Source organism: Megalobrama amblycephala, linkage group LG20, assembly GCF_018812025.1.
Source record: "Megalobrama amblycephala isolate DHTTF-2021 linkage group LG20, ASM1881202v1, whole genome shotgun sequence".
NCBI classification, from domain to species: Eukaryota; Metazoa; Chordata; class Actinopteri; order Cypriniformes; family Xenocyprididae; genus Megalobrama; species Megalobrama amblycephala.
In genome coordinates this window covers 21,761,851-21,778,719 of record NC_063063.1, presented here as the reverse complement: position 1 = coordinate 21,778,719, position 16,869 = coordinate 21,761,851, and the positions used below count along the sequence as shown (strand labels likewise).

The window sequence follows — 16,869 nt, the reverse complement described above, 5'->3', positions numbered from 1 at the left end:
TGCAGAGCTCTGATTTAAAGTCACAGCTTACCTCTGTGGTGGAGGCTTATAGTACAGAGCAAGAGATTTTGATGAGAAATACTAGAGTCCCTGAGAAAGCAGCTGCAGCACTGAACAACTCGGCATGCCACATCCATGACCTGCCCAGCTCCCACTGAGTTCCCTCAGGAGTCAACTCCCTGCGTATGTTATTTATCCTGTGTCCCAGATTTGGAGAAACTCTGACTACTAGACCACCATCACATCTGGATGCACATGGACACAGTTTCGTCTAACTAGAAACTTATAAAATGTTAACTTTACATGAATATATTTGCTTTAAGTTGACTATTAATACTCTAAATGAAAAGTGCATAATATGAAACTATTCATTATAGATTCATCAAGCACTTAAAGTCCCCCTGTGGTGAAAATCAAGTTTTTAATGCTGTTTATATGTCTATGTGGTGTTTTTAAGACAAACTACATGCAAATTCATAAGTCAGCACCACTGAGTATATTCTATTTAAAACTGCAGTGAAAAAAACACGGGTTTGAAATCGCTGGTGTCTGTGACATCACAAACTACCTTGTGACCAGTCACATCAACGTGCCAGCGGGCTTTAGCATATCATTAACCATGACCGCTCTGAAGCAGGATAGTCTCAAGAAGCCATCCCGGTATATTTTTCTGTTGATCTAAAAAAAATCAGGTAGATTTAGTAATATAGCGGGTGTATGATGTATATAATCTTGTTATGATAACTTAAACTATATGTCTTTCTCCACTGATGTTCTAAGGTGTTCAAAGCATTTCTAAGGATAACGTTACTGATTTTTAGAAGACAGCTGTCTGACTCACGAATGGGAACATGGTTTGTGTAACATTAGCAAATCATTATCAGCAGCTGTTTGATAATATAGTCAAGCAAAAAGCTAATCATATTATTTTCCGTCATGTGTCCAGCATTGTAAAAAGCGATACCATTGTGTCTACACCAAACGCATTGTGCTGCACTGCAACAGCTAAAAGCTGTCTAGACTGAATGTGACAAACCGACCATTGCAAAGCACTTGGAATATGTCAGAAATAGAATGGGGAATCCATTTACTGTCGGGAATTTGTTGTGTCGCATCACGTCTCACCGTGCCGCATCCAGTTTAGATAATATCACTAGTTTTAATGGGTTCTATTACCTTTTGACTCATCACATCACGCTGCTCACATCCAGTGTAGACACGGTGTAAGTTAACCAAGTGGATCTCTGAGCTTGTGCGAGTGTGTGGAGGCGGGGCTAATTAGCATATTAATAGATCCGCATTTAATAAATGAAGCAAGGGTGTAGAGTTACATTCAAGCTATTTTAAAGGTGCCCTCGAATGAAAAATTTAATTTATCTTGGCATTGTTAAATAACAAGAGTTCAGTACATGGAAATGACATACAGTGAGTCTCAAACTCCATTGTTTCCTCATTTTTATATAAATCTCATTTGTTTAAAAGACCTCCAAAGAACAGGCGAATCTCAACATAACACCAACTGTTACGTAACTGTCGGGGTGTACGCCCCCAATATTTGCATATGCCAGCCCACGTTTCCAACATTATAAAAGGCATTAGACAAGGGCAGCCAGTATTAACGTCTGGATGTGCACAACCAAATCATCAGACTAGGTAAGCAAGCAAGAACAATAAGAAAGAAAATGGCAGATGGAGCAATAATAACTGACATGATCCATGATAACATGATATTTTTAGTGATATTTGTAAACTGTCTTTCTAAATGTTTCGTTAGCATGTTGCTAATGTACTGTTAAATGTGGTTAAAGTTACCATCAGTTATTACTGTATTCACGGAGACAAGAGCCATCGCTATTTTCATTTTTTTGCAGTCTGTATAATGCATAAATACAACTTCATTCTTTATAAATCTCTCCAACAGAGTAGCATTAGCCGTTAGCCACGGAGCACTATCAAACTTATTCAAAATCAGAAGTAAACAATATAACAGTATACAATACTCACATAATCCGACGCATGCATGACGAACACTTTGTAAAGATCCATTTTGAGGGTTATATTAGCTGTGTAAACTTTGTTAAGGCACTGTTCAAGGCAAGCGCGAGCTCTGTGGGCGTGGACCACGGGATTTAAAGGGGCCGCAGCATAAAATCGGCGCGTTTATAATGATGCCCCAAAATAGGCAGTTAAAAAAATTAATAAAAAAAAACTTCACAGACACATTCAGGGGACACCTTAGACTTATATTACATCTTTTAAAAACATAATCTAGGGCACCTTTAAGGCATGAAGTTTTTTTTCCCCACAGGATTTTTTTTTTAAATGTTTCATTTTGTTAATCAAAGATGAGTTTTAAGGGATAAAATTATTGACTACAGGGGGACTTTAAATTTAAAAACATTTTGATTTGACTGTTTTAATCACTTAACCATATGCTTTAATTGTACTTCTAAATATCTATTTAAAAACCTAAATAAGATGTCTAAATGGATCCACTAATGGTGCACTCAAACTAGGACTTTTGGTGCACACCCGGATTCGATTGACATCAGAGTTTGGTTCATTTGGATGATGTAAACACTGTTTTCTGAACTTAAAGGTGCCATAGAATGCTTTTTCACAAGATGTAATATACGTCTAAGGTGTCCCCTGAATATGTCTGTGAAGTTTCAGCTCAAAATACCCCATAGATTTTTTTTAATTCATTTTTTTTAACTACCTATTTTGGGGCATCATTAAATATACGACGATTCAGCATGCTTCCCCTTTAAATGCTCGCACTCCCCGCCCCAAGCTCGCGTAACAGTACATTAGCAACATGCTAACGAAACATTTAGAAAGATTTACAGATATCACTAAAAATATCACGTTATCCTGGATCATGTCAGTTATTATTGCTTCATCTGCCATTTTCGCTGTTGTCATTGCTTGCTTACCTACATTCAGCTGTGCACAGATCCAGATGTTAATACTGCCTGGTCTAATGCCTTGAACATGGGCTGGCATATGCATGAATTTGGTGGTGTACATATTATTGATCCCGACTGTTGTGTCACAGTCGGTGTTATATTGAGATTCGCCTGTTCTTCAGAGGTCTTTTAAACAAATGAGATTTACATAAGGAGGAAACAATGGTGTTTGAGACTCACTGTATGTCATTTCCATGTACTGAACTCTTGTTATTCAGCTATGCCAAGGTAAATTCAATTTTCAATTCCATGGCACCTTTAAGTGCGCACTCACGAACCGTATCAGAGTCTATGGAGTCAAATTAATGCCTTAAAGTTTTGCACAAAAATAAAGTTTTGCAAAACAAAAAAAAAAAGAATTGAGCAATAAAAAAATGTTTTGCAAACAAAAATAAAGAATTGCAAAGGAAAAATAAAGTATTGAGCAGAAAAAAAATAAGTTTTGCAAACAAAAATAATAAATTGCAAAATAAAATAACGTAGTGCAAAAATAAAAATATAATCAATTACAAAAATCAATGACAGCTGTTATCCTATTTTATCTTTGCCATATATTCATGCTCAAACCTACTAAATCATTTGCAACGCTCATTTTATTCTGCGTTTTAGTCAAGCGTGCGCTCACGATACCGGTTTTCCTTTGCGCTGCACTTTTCTGTGCGGTTCTCTTTATGGCACTGGTTTGACGTGGGGGTGGAGTCAAGAAACGGGGGCACGCCCCCGCGAAACACGTCATTGGCAGGAGACGCAGATCAAACAGAACAGATCAAGCATAGAGACAGAGCGCATTTATTATAATCTGAAAACCACGCCCACCGGGGGGGAAAACAATCCAACCGTCTCCATTGACTTTGTATTGCGTGAGGCTGCCTTCTTGTCTTTTCTGACTCATTACAAAAAACAGAACAATGCCTAAAAGCTGCTTTGTGACAAGGTGTACAGCTAACAAGCTAAAAAACCCAGAAATAAGTTTTTATAAGCTGTCGACCCCAAAAAACGAATGTTTAAGGACACAAAAGTGGATACAGGCAGTGAGACAGAGTCATATTACTATAAGAAATGCATTGGAGGGGGTCGTAATCGGCGACAACATATGCTAAACAAACCAACAAAAACAAACCATTCATTATTTTTAACCATGTCAAAGAATTATTTCACCTGTCGCCGATTACGTTCCCCTCCAATGCATTTCTTGACTCCACCCCCACGTCAAACCAGTGCCATAAAGAGAACCGCACAGAAAAGTGCAGCGCAAAGGAAAACCGGTATCGTGAGCGCACGCTTGACTGAAACGCAGAATAAAATGAGCGTTGCAAATGATTTAGTAGGTTTGAGCATGAAAAATATGTGGCAAAGATAAAATAGGATAACAGCTGTCATTGATTTTTGTAATTGATTATATTTTTATTTTTGCACTACTTTATTTTATTTTGCAATTTATTATTTTTGTTTGCAAAACTTATTTTTTTCCGCTCAATACTTTATTTTTCCTTTGCAATTCTTTATTTTTGTTTGCAAAACATTTTTTTATTGCTCAATTCTTTTTTGTGTTTTGCAAAACTTTATTTTTGTGCAAAACTTTAAGGCATTAATTTGACTCCATAAGAGTCTGCCTAAAATAGTTGGTCTGGGGTACAGTTCATGTGAACTCTGATACGGTTCGTTGATGATACGGTTCACTTCTGCGATTTAGTATGATTGTGTAATCATATTAAATTTCAGAAGTGAACCTCTACTGATCACGTAGGATTCGATAAAACTGTGTGTTTATGTGTGTTCTTACTCACTTTCCTGACAAGCGTGACTGGCAAACAGAGAGAATGTAGATCTTGTTCTTTAGAACATTTGCAGTACATTCACAGCAGATTTCGGTGCCTTCTCCTTCAAAGCTGTTACCTAGCAATATTGGTACACAGCTGCAGCTTGCTGACGCAAGAGTACCACGGTTCGGACCCAAATAATATAACGTGAACAAAGACCAGCCAGGGAAAAGGGAGGGGAAGCAATCAAACTCTGGTTCAGACCAAACAATCAAACCAAGTGTGAATGCACCCTAAATGATGAAAATAATTATTGTTATTGGCATTTAACTGAAATAAAAATTCAAAGTTTAAATTCAACATCTTACATATATATTTTACTTCAGCTTTATTTCAATTAACGAAAACCATTTTAATAGCTTTAGTGTTCAATTGAGAATCGATTAATATACAGAAATCAATATTTTCAACTCAGCCCTAGTGCAAAATATATTTTACTATTTAAATATTCTAAGTTATTCAAAGAAAGTTGCAAACAAACATCAGATATTTCAGGGCCTGAGGGAAAGTGGCTCCCTGTGGCAACATAAATGTCAGAACACAGCAGAGAGTGTAGGCCTACTCAAAACAATGCGTGTTTGAGCACAACTCTTTATACTTCACACATATAGATGAAGTGCAAAGAATAATAGTGACTTGCAATGAGGTCATGAAGTTCCTGAGGTCCTGATCTGTATATCTCTAATGGGAGGATGAAAGGAAACTCTTCAAAAGATTTATACGCAAAGACTGTGCTCTTGTGTCTAACTTAGCCAGATATGCCTGACAGGTATAGATAGCTCAAAACTGAGAGTCCAAAACTGTCTAAAACCAATGCCCCCTTCGGGCTACTGCTGAATTGAAAAAGACTTCAAACTGAACACTAAGAATATTTAACTAAAAGCCCAGACAATATAGCAAAAGACATTTAAATGAACAAAAAGATGAAAGACAAAGAAAAAAAAAAAAAAAGACACAAATTAGCAAATTGAGAAATCAGTTGAAATGAGTCAGAGTCACCTGGCTTTTTGAGCTTTATTAACTGTGTCTCGTTTAATTTATCTTTTCTCTCCTCACTGAAAATCACTACTATTACCACGAGTGCTGTGTTAATAGCAGAATGAGTCGTGCAAAACTGCAGTTGATACAGAGGTTGAATTTTCCACAGCACGTATTATGCTAATTGCATACTGTGTGTGAGTGAGTGGTCCCAGCTGTGATAACAGTGATTTTAATAAGTTTTGAACTCAATAACAAAGTAAAACAGTCATTCATGAAATAATCTTTACTTCAAACTATAAGTGATTTCTGCAATTTAGCTCTTTAGCATTCATATAGGCACAAGTTAGCAATGTGGCTAAATCATTACACTTTTAGCAGCTTTCTAACCAAAGCTCAAAAAAGTGTTTCATCTTTCATGTTTAGTCTTAATTTTTGTACTGTAGTAGTCAATGCAGTAGTAGTCAATAAGACCAAGCATGCTACAGCTGGGGAACATGAGAAAGATTTTTCTCTAGCATCATAAAAGACTGCCTACACTCTATGAGAGCGGCCATACATGCAGAATTAATGTAGGACAGAAGCATGAAGGTTTCCCTTGAGAATTCATGTTTCATCTGCTGAATGAAAATTGAGGATTCATCTTTCATCTGTGTTTTGGTGTTACAGAAAATTCTCGCATTGGAAATGACTAAATTATGAGTCTCAAACACTGAATATACTTGATGAAACCCATCCAGCCATTGTGATTCTCAATTTAAAATCCACAAAAACGGAAAGCCTTATGAAAGAGTCTGAATACAAATGATCTCCACACAAAATTGTTCGCCTCATGAAACAAAGCCCTGTGTGGTATACAAAAGGCGTAGGTTTGGTTTTAACATTGTTATATTACATTCAAATCAAACTGTACAGATACACCATGTTTTCACCTACACAGTGAATCTGCCTGTAGCAGTTGGTTCTTGTTTAGAAAAAGGTTTTAGAATTTTTATATGATATAAGTAGTTGGCCATAGTATTTTGCACCATGATTTACTTTTATACACTTATTATTGATTATTATTATTATTTATATAGGTTCTTGTACACTCTCAGAAAAAAAAAAAAAAAGGGTCCAAAACCTGTCACTGGGGCAGTATGAATATGTACCATTTAGGTACTAACATGTACACTTTAAGTTACAACGTAGCCTAGTTTTGACATAAATGGGCACTAAACTTAGTTGAAGCATAACTTTACAGATAAACTAATCAATCAATGTCATTTCTTATGTTTAATTGTTTTGTTTTTTTTCAGTATTTATTTATTGATCCTTATTAATTTTGTTTCAAATACAGTTTCTGAATGTTATTTACATATAAAAACACTTATGTTATTCATGATTAATGATTAATGATGTATTTGAAGGCTGCTATTAGATCATTGAGGGTAAACATCATATTATGCTATGCATTACTTTATGGAAAGCTTATGACCTAAAGCTACATCCTGCCTTAAGAACAAATGGTGCATCCGAATAAAGAACAGAGATCCTTACAAAGTAGTTAGTAGTTACTAAGTAGTGCACTGTAAAACCTGATAAGTTCAGAATACTCAAAATTATTGTAGACACTGATTACCTCAAAAAATGTAAGTTAAGCAACTCAAATTTTTAAAGTAAGCAATAATTATAAATAACAATTAAGTCAAACTAAAAAAAATTAAAAATTTAATTTTAATTGTATTTAATGTTTAAGTCCACTGTACTTAAAATTATTGTTTACCATAATGTTTCTTATTTTTCAATTATTTTGATGCAGTGGTTGTAAAACCCAATAAGTTCAGAATACTCAAAACATTTAAGTAAACAACTCAAAGATTATTTTAGTAGAACTTAAAAAAAAATACTTTATACTACACAAATTCAGTAATTACAATTTAATTGAAATATTGAATAAACACCTAATCTTTACGGTTAAAGGGGGCCTATTATGCAAAATTCACTTTTGCATGGTGTTTGGACATAAATGTGTGTCGGCAGTGTGTGAACACAACCACTCTAAAGTGATAAAAATCCACCCACTCCCCATTGTTTAATCCCCATAAATCATAAGCAGTGTCAAAAGTGCTATTGTGACATCACATTAGCCACAGGCCCCGCCCACGACCGCTGACTGACAGTCCTGTATTACCGTTTCCGCCCGCAGCAAAGAGTATAGAACCCAAGTGGTGACCTCTGATACTTTTTAGGTAACAGCCACAAGGTGGCGCTTCGGTGGCGCGGCAGCCATTTTAGGGTGAAAATGCCAACGGAAAAATAGAATCCATCACATCTTACGCACCCAAAATCAGCTAATCCCACAGCCAAATCAGAAACGCAATAGAAAATTTCTCAAATTCAGTAAATTTTATGACACCTACAGTAAATGTATTGTCTTAGCCCAGGGGTAGGCAAGTTCGGTCCTAGAGAGCCGCTGCAGAGTTTAGCTCCAACCCTTATAAAAACACCTTCACCTGCCTTCAGCCTTAGTAATCCTGAAGAGCTTGATTCGCTTGTTCAGGTGTCACTCACGTCACTCACGAGACTTGATGTCTGACAGCTGTCTGTGTGTGTGCTTCAGATAAGTGCACTCAGAAATCGATCCATTAGATGTTTAAACTGATATAGCTTTAAAACGCATGGAAATAAAAAACTTTAATGATAAATGAAGAACTATGCTATCAGTGAGAGAGATCACGATATAGATGATAATCAAAACCAAGCAGATGTCTTGTTGATATTTGGCAGAGAATCCGATTGAGGCAGGAACCGTGATCGTAGAGAGGGGGCGGGGCACAGCAGCTCATTTGCATGATTAAGGTTGGAGCTAAACTCTGCAGGACAGCGGCTCTCTAGGACCGAACTTGCCTACCCCTGTCTTAGCCTATATATGTTTTATGTGATCAGTTGTGGAATCCAATCATTACATATCTGAGGTAACGTAGTCCGTGTGAACTGGAAGTTGCAAAGGACTTTTCTACAGTGTTGTGACATATTTCCAAGCGAACAGAATATTGAACAGAGGGCAGAGTTTTCCTTTAGCACTCCTCCTCTCCATATCTCCCTCATAGCAGACTAACGGTTGCAGAGGAGTGGTTTACGCGATTTCAACCCAAGCTGTCAAACTGACGTTATCAGAGAATGGCACCGTTACAGAGGGGAGGAGCATTTTCAGATTTTAATTAAATATTACGAAGCCAAACAATTTTTGTGTGTGGATTGACTTGCACGGATGAATTGTTCACCACAAAACTAGCAATTTGAGCTAACAAAATAAATAAGGTCAATTTTGATTTCATGTGTACTTTAATGAGTATTTCCATTTTATGCAACTTTACATATTTAACCTACTATTAATAGTAGATTAATAATTAATAAAGTTAAGATCATTATGTTTGTAGCGTGATCCAGGGGATTAAAACATATGGGCAGTGGAGTAATATAGTAGTAAATTACTCCACTAGGTCTGAAATACGTTTTAATCCCCTGGATCACGCTACAAACATAATGATCTTATAGTACATGATTCATTGCTGTGTCTCTTATCCCATAATTGCCACTTTTGGACACAGTGTCTGTGTTGTTTTTTGTTTTGTTTTTTGTTTGTTTACATATTCTTGCTTTAACGGACATTAATATAACACAACACTGCAAAAGCAGTTATTATAGCTGTTATTTTCTGTTATATATTTATTGTCCAACATTCCCAATTTTTCTGATGCATGTCCTTAATTTAATTTCATATGTTGGTATTAATTCAGCTAATACCTGAACTTCAAAGAATTTTAACCCAAACTGACCAGGTTTCTAGAGAGCAAAGGTTTTGTGAAAAAAAGTGGAAGACTTAAACACAAAGTCTGTAAAATAAACTGTTAAAAGGATTTGATGATCACTAACGATAGTATTTTATTCTGTGTTATCATCATTCAGGTTGGATTTTAGCTTTAATGTACTTTTTTTTAACAAAGCAGCTGATATTGCCATAGAAACTAGCGGACTGCTGAGTCGCTTTCACCCCAAAATGGCGATTGTATCAAATTGCCAGTGTATCACTTCTTGTCAGTGTATATTTGACGTCAATTTCCCACCAGAACACGCTACCTCAGCTGGACTGAGTGGCAAAAGAACCTGCTGCATGACTGGATTTAATAGGGTAAACTGCGAAAACGCGAGTAAAACAAACAATTACACAAAATGTTGGGCTCGAAAGTGTTCCATATAACATGTCAAAGAAACCTAATCTATGGACATTGATATGCAGCCAGGAACCGTGTTTCCTGACATTTATATGTGCCTGATTTTGACACCGGGGTAAATATCGTTTTAGCATCAATATTGTGATCCGTGATAGTCATATTGCAGGATGTGTGATGTCATGTATAGGGATCGTAGTTAATCCGTGATCCATAAGAACCAAGCACCACAATACAAAACGCATGTAATTCATGGATTAACTGCAAAGTTTAAACATCATAGAGTTAAAGTTTATCATTTTAACGTGTTTTAGGTCTTGTCAGTTTAAACATTCAAATGATATTTAATCATTTGAGCTCAAGATGCGAAAGCAAACTCAATTCAACATTTACTTTTATCGATGTTGAAAACTGTAGTGTTGTTTAATATTTTGGGGGAAACTGATACATTCATTCAGGATTCTGTGATGAATAGAGAGTTTATTTTTTATTTTAAATATGATTTTTTTTTTTTGTAACAATGTAAAAGTATTTATGGTCACTTTTAATTAATTTAATGCCAAAAAAATGCTTACTGACCCCCACATTTTTGAACGGTACAGTGTATACTTTTATAATGGTATAAAAATTATTACAATCCAAATGCAATACAAATGTAAGTACAGCCTCTATCTACTTGAACAGGAAAAGAAATTTCTAAAACTGTTGGCAAAGCTTACAAAATTTGCTGTGCTATCTGAAGTAACTGTTCATTTAATTGATAAAAGGAAGTTACATGCTTTAATTTTTAACAAAGCATACTATAGCATACAATACAAATATTACAACTGCGATCAGAAGAATTGGTGATTATTCAGTAGTCTCTTCACATTGGTAGAGACAATGAATCAAACACATTCAGCAGAACTTTGCAAATGACAAACAAACTAATGGTATCTAAATGTATGATTATTCAGATTCCCTTGAATGATTCGGTCATAGCATCGAAAGTTTCATGACCTTCACACATGCTAGATGAGCGCATAGACTCACACATATCCATAGACATACACATGCTATTCAGAGCTCAAGAGTACACAAACATGCGCAACACCGCCTGTGGGAGAACAAACAATGCCTGTTTTTACCCGCACTGTATGGAGGCCTGCTGTCTTTGTTATTTTGTTTACTGTTCACAAATGCAGTGATAACTGTCTCTTCTAGAGACTAGTTTATCAATGAAAAAAGGAGAGTCACATATCGGTCTCTCAGCACATTTCTTACATATGCTAACATTGATTTGAGTAGTTGGGGGGGGGGGGGGGGGGGCAGCAGGGTGGAGGTCATGCGGCAGAATAAGCGACTAAATCAATTCCAGTTCCCTTTCCCAAATGTAAAAGCTAGCTTTCAGAGAATCCCTGAGAATGATGTTGTATCATTCACTCACTTTCAGACCTCAGTACTCCTGCTCATGTGGAGTTGATCGACCTTACTTTCTTCAAGGGTGAAGCACTCTTTTCGCTTCTACTACTTAAAAAGGCAAGCTTTCATAAAATGCATTGCCATCTTCAGAGCACCACAAGCACTGCTTACTACTGAATTATCAATTAGTTTTCTCTCATCTGAGGCTGCTGTGGTAGAACATAGAGCTGTAGTACTCGAGTCCGGTCTCGAGTACTACAGATTAAATACAGATTTATTCTTACCATTAAAGTCCGGACTCGAGACGTTTTTCTGTTGTCTCGGACTCGTTGGTATTTGCACTCGGACTTGGTCATTGGTCTCGCCAGAAGTTCTAGTTGGTCTCAACCGAGTCCGGACTCAAGACGTTTTTTCTGTTGTCTCAGACTTGTCTCGGGCTTGTTGGTATTTGCAGTCGGACTTGTCTCGGACTTAGTCATTGGTAGGGCTGGATGATTATGGCCTAAAATCAAAACCTCGATTAACTGAACATTTTACCTCGATTACAATTAATGAATGATTATTTTGTTTGTTTGTTTTTTTTTTTGCCTTCATAGTTCGCTGACAAGGTTTGAACTGTAAATATGATTGACTATTAAAGGTGGGATATTTTTCATATTGAAAGAGTGATCTGTCACAGCTCACTTTCAGCAGTTATTTTATCTTTGTTTCGTAACATTTCTTACAGATTTCTGCTCGTTATAAATCAGATAAAGATAAATTAATACAGTTAGTCATACCCCCAGATAGCAAAATACACTCTGGCCAGTTCCTGTTAGATTCTCACCTGCCGGAGACTTACCACTCGGCCCGTTTCTTTCTGCTGCGATCGGGCCGGATGCCTGGTGTACTCACTGCCCGATTCTGGCCCGAATCAATCGGGCCAGACGCTGCAGCCGTTACCATGCCGACACTGCCGCAATGCGTACAGTGCACCAGAAACGGCCCAGCCCCGTTTATATATCCATACTGTTCATACATTTTTCATTTAACTTTGATACCCAAAACGCTAACTTACATTTGAATTATATAAATTATAATACATAAATAACATTATGTAAATCTATACAAACATCACATTATTATGAAAGCAATTATATGTCCATTTGAAAAGAACTCACTTGATCTGGTTGGCATGAAAACATTTTATTCACAAAACAATTACAAAACTAGGCTATATTACATCAAATAACAGTAGTTGTAATACAATTATTGTAAATATTTACCACATTTTGAAAAATTATACACTGGTAGGCCTATTTACTTTTTACTTAAAATGTTTTAAACACATTGGTAAATGGAAAAAGTTTTGCTGTTGTACTTAGCAAAATAATGAGCTGAATAACTTAGCTGAACTCTTCAGGCAGGTAGATCTCCAGGAACAGGATCAGGCACCTCTGCAGGACTTCATGACATAAAAATACTAACTCAAAAGACAAAAACAAACAACAATAACACCTAAAAAATAAATACATAAAATAAACCTCCAGCTGTACAACTGAAGATTTTTTTTGAAGATTAGTCTTTTATTATAAAACTGAAGGTCATCTTCTATCACAACTGCAGTGCTTGAAGGACTTGTGCTTTCGTTTCATTGACCACAATGACAGAATCTGTCATGTCTGGCTCTCCCAACGCCTCCTGAAATAAGCATAGTGTCCAACTGTAAGTTTCACTCAGTAGACTAAAAGTAGACAGTTACATTCACTGATACTAGCAATTCTGTTAATGCATTGAACACTTACATTTCAAGTCTTGAAGAATTGTGGGTCCTCCTCACACAGGTACACTGAGGAGTACGGAGGGCTACGGTGCGTTTCATGTTGACATAATGCACACACCCTTCAAAGTCAAGCAAATATTAACATGTTAAACAAGCAAGCCAACTTTATTGTATATACAGTGAAGACAGTGATGGAGGTAGTAAGTGTTGACAAATGTTAACTCACCTGAAGATCATAAACATTTAAAATGTCACGCAGAGTCTCTGAAATCTTGACGCATGCCGTGATATCAGTGATATGGTGTAACTTTGCACAAACCTAGAAAACCAAAAACACACAAGTGTATAACCAACAATGGATGTAGAAAAGATAGTGTCTGTGTCCAGTTATCTGAGGAGACGTCACACAACTTGCATTTCAACTCAACTGAAGTTACCTTAAGTGTTGTAGCTCTTCAGTAAGTATCCAGTTCAGCCTGCAAGTAAAGAAAGATTGTAAAGGTTTACTAATCGCAGATAAAGCTACTGCTAGTTTATTCACATGAATCTAAGAATATAATCACATTTCTCAGATCAGTGTGCTTAACAAAAAGCAGAAACACATGTTGCCCTACATTTTCTTCATTAAGATATCCTTACAAAAATCAAATAAGAAAAAAACAAAACAAAAAAAAAAAGAAAATTGTTTGCTTTACTTACATAAGTTGGCTCCAGGTGCTTGCGAATATCTGCCACGCTGAAAGGATTCTTCAGGTAACGTCGGTTAGAGCAGTTATGTGACGTGGATGGCAGCAGTTTACATCGCTCAGTAAACTTAGAAATAATCATTAAAGTAGTGGCATTTACTCAGGTTTACATTCCACTTGTAAAGAGCAAATAGTATACAAGTATCTATTAATAAAGGTTACATGGTCTAACTGAATGTGCCTAACTTTACTTGAACTTACCAGCTTTCTCATTGGCTCCAACATTTCCTTGCTAGTTCAGTCACAGAAGATGATGTCCATGGTCTTATGTCTTCAGGGCTTGCACTGTCCAGTGTCTGAGGATTAAAATCTGCCATTTCTTCAGCGATGATAACACTTCTCTTGATTACTACAAAACAGAGAAATATTAAAAGCAATTTATGGCATGTTATGAGAAATAATAAAAAATTCCTGTGCGTTTTAACATGCTGAGTAAAGAAGCAACTAGTAGCAACAAAAGCTGTGATTGTGTTTGTGTTGTCCATGTTTTAGCAGTCATGAGCATCTGTAAATGTAAATTCTGCTTAACAAACAGACAAACCTGCTCTTTCTCCACGTGAATGCAGGACGCCATCCTCCTCTTCCTCAGGTCTTTGTTTGCAGACCGGAGAGTTGCTCGTCAAAGTTTAGTAGCGTAAACACTCGAGATCCACATAACAATGCTTAGATCAAAGATGAAAATCATTTTGTCCGTTTATTAGCTGTAGTGGCATACCGAAAGTTTTCAGGCAAGCCAAGGAAGCCACGTTCGCGGCAGTCACATGAAGTTAACTTTAGCAAGTTCCTTTATAAGCATCTGCTAAGTAAACATACTACAAATGTAAATGTGCTTCGATGCTTACCAGAATGTTGTCGAAATTACCTCAAACATTAATATCTCTTGGTAAATAATCCATTGTTTTGCTCGTGTCCGCTCCAAACCGCACAAACATGGCGGATTCACCCACACAGGTACGAGACCCCTTCCACCGCCGCGCGTATAAAATAATGAATTGCTACAGTACTTATAAATAGATTTGATATTATGCATATTAGAGAATGTTCTGTCTTATATGGCACTTTTATTATTAGGCTTTACCGCAGATATGTTGTTATTGACAAATTCGCTACATTAAACGTGTAACGTTAGTTAATTCATATCAGATACTACCAGGAAACTAAGTCAATTTTAAGACAATTTTAATTATTGCTTGTGTGACCATCTGTGAGTGAACATAGGCCGAGTCATTGCCAAAAGTGGCACAGATCTCTATAGCGCTTAAAAGGTAAAATACATACAAAATTATGTCAAAATGCCCGTCTTAGCGATTATTCAGATAAACACAGTCAGTTTTGGATCGTTAAATAGCTAAGAAAGAGAACGCGTGTTGTGTAAAGGCCAGAACACACTAAGCCAACGCTGATGAACTAGTGGCGACGAAAGCAGACTGTGGGGTTGGCTCACGTCGGCAGCGTCTGTGTCCAAAGTTGCCCTGACACACCAAACCAACGCCAAACTGACACACCAAACCGACGGCCAAGTAGCACGTCAGTTCTGTGCCTGCGTGAGACGAAATGCCTTTCCGTACCAGCAGGTGGCAGTATCTGAACAGCAAATCAGAATGATCAGATGGCCCGACGGACCGACGAGCTCCGATGCCGATTCAGCATTTCGAATTGGCCGAAAAAAAGTAGACGAGGACCAACTTCAGCTGACGGTGCGGAACACACTGAGGAAACTTAGGGGCCATTCACACAGAACGTGTCTTTGCGTCTAAAAACGGTTTTAAAAAAAGCGCAGCATAGAACGCTAGAGTCTCGAGACGCGCCTTTGAGACGTGATGCAATAACGACAATAACGGAAATAACAGAAATAGGCAAACTGTAGAATTTACAGATACAACATGGACATGGAAAAAAAGAAAATAAGATAATAATGAGCGCCTCCTCCGCCATGTTGCCATTATATAAAACAGTTGTCATGCCAACTCGCAACGCTTGCCCCGCCTCCAAGTTCTTCTGATTTGTCCACTGTTTTGGAACTGACAATGAAGAGCGGCGCTGCGTGTAAAAGTTGAAATTCTTTTAATAACTTGACACAAAACGCGGCGCTCATGTGTGAGGCGCTGCAAAAGACGCGAGACGCGAGCGTAACGGTCATGCACGTCCTTCAAGCGCGTGTTTACATAGAAAAACAATGGGAAAGTAGCGCATAGACCTCTTTAGAGCAGACGTCACAATTACGTCACTTGCAGCTGCGCGCGCATAGTGGTTGCAGAAAAATAGCGGTAGCAATTGGAGGAAAATGTGCAAAATCCACAGAATAAGAGAAAAACGTTTTGTTGTGCCTCTGGATGTTGGAATCGGAATGCAAAAAAATATAGTCTTCATTTTTAAAGAAAACCATCGTTGAAAACGTCCTTTGAAGCTAAATGGAGACGTTTCACAGACTGCACTGATGACACCTGCAAGGATTAGTCTACTATTAAAGCAGGAATTTGATGTAAACAGTAAGTCTACATATTATTACAATATTCACATATGCAGTTCAGAGGACATACATACATAGATAGCAGTTACAGCATGAAATAATATTTAAACCTATAACATTTTACATAGATAACTTTTAAACATAGTCTATAAAATTTTTATTTCACAATTCTGACTTTTTTTCTTGCATTTGCGTGTTTATGACTCCCAGTTCGGCCATTATAACTCGCAATTGTGAGTTTATTTCACAATTCTGAGGGGAAAAAAGTCAGAATTGCGGGATAAATTGCAATTCAGAAAACGAGTATAACGAGTTACAGGATAACGAGCATATCTCACAATTCTGTTTTTCTTTGTAAGAAATGTGAGATATAAACTCAGGTTTGCGAGAAATAAAAGTCAGAATTGTGAGATATAAACTCGAAATTAACTTTTTTTTATTCTTTTATTTCGTGGCTTCCATAGACTGCTACTGCTCAACTGTCATTTTCTGCAACCAGGTAGGCTCCG

At 37.0% G+C, this 16,869-nt stretch overlaps 1 long non-coding RNA gene across 2 annotated transcripts; it reads right to left on the bottom strand.

The window, feature by feature from the left end:
* Positions 1 to 12,727: 12,727 nt before the first annotated feature.
* Positions 12,728 to 15,251, bottom strand: LOC125255630. Of its 2 annotated transcripts, XR_007181953.1 has the most exons (8): positions 14,733 to 15,251; positions 14,432 to 14,552; positions 14,092 to 14,239; positions 13,844 to 13,957; positions 13,582 to 13,620; positions 13,371 to 13,463; positions 13,167 to 13,263; positions 12,728 to 13,062 (listed from the first exon to the last, which is right to left on the bottom strand). It is a non-coding gene; the product is annotated as an uncharacterized LOC125255630 (long non-coding RNA). The 2 variants fall into 2 exon arrangements; XR_007181952.1 differs by having other exon boundaries at positions 14,432 to 15,251.
* Between the last annotated feature and the right edge of the window lie 1,618 nt (positions 15,252 to 16,869).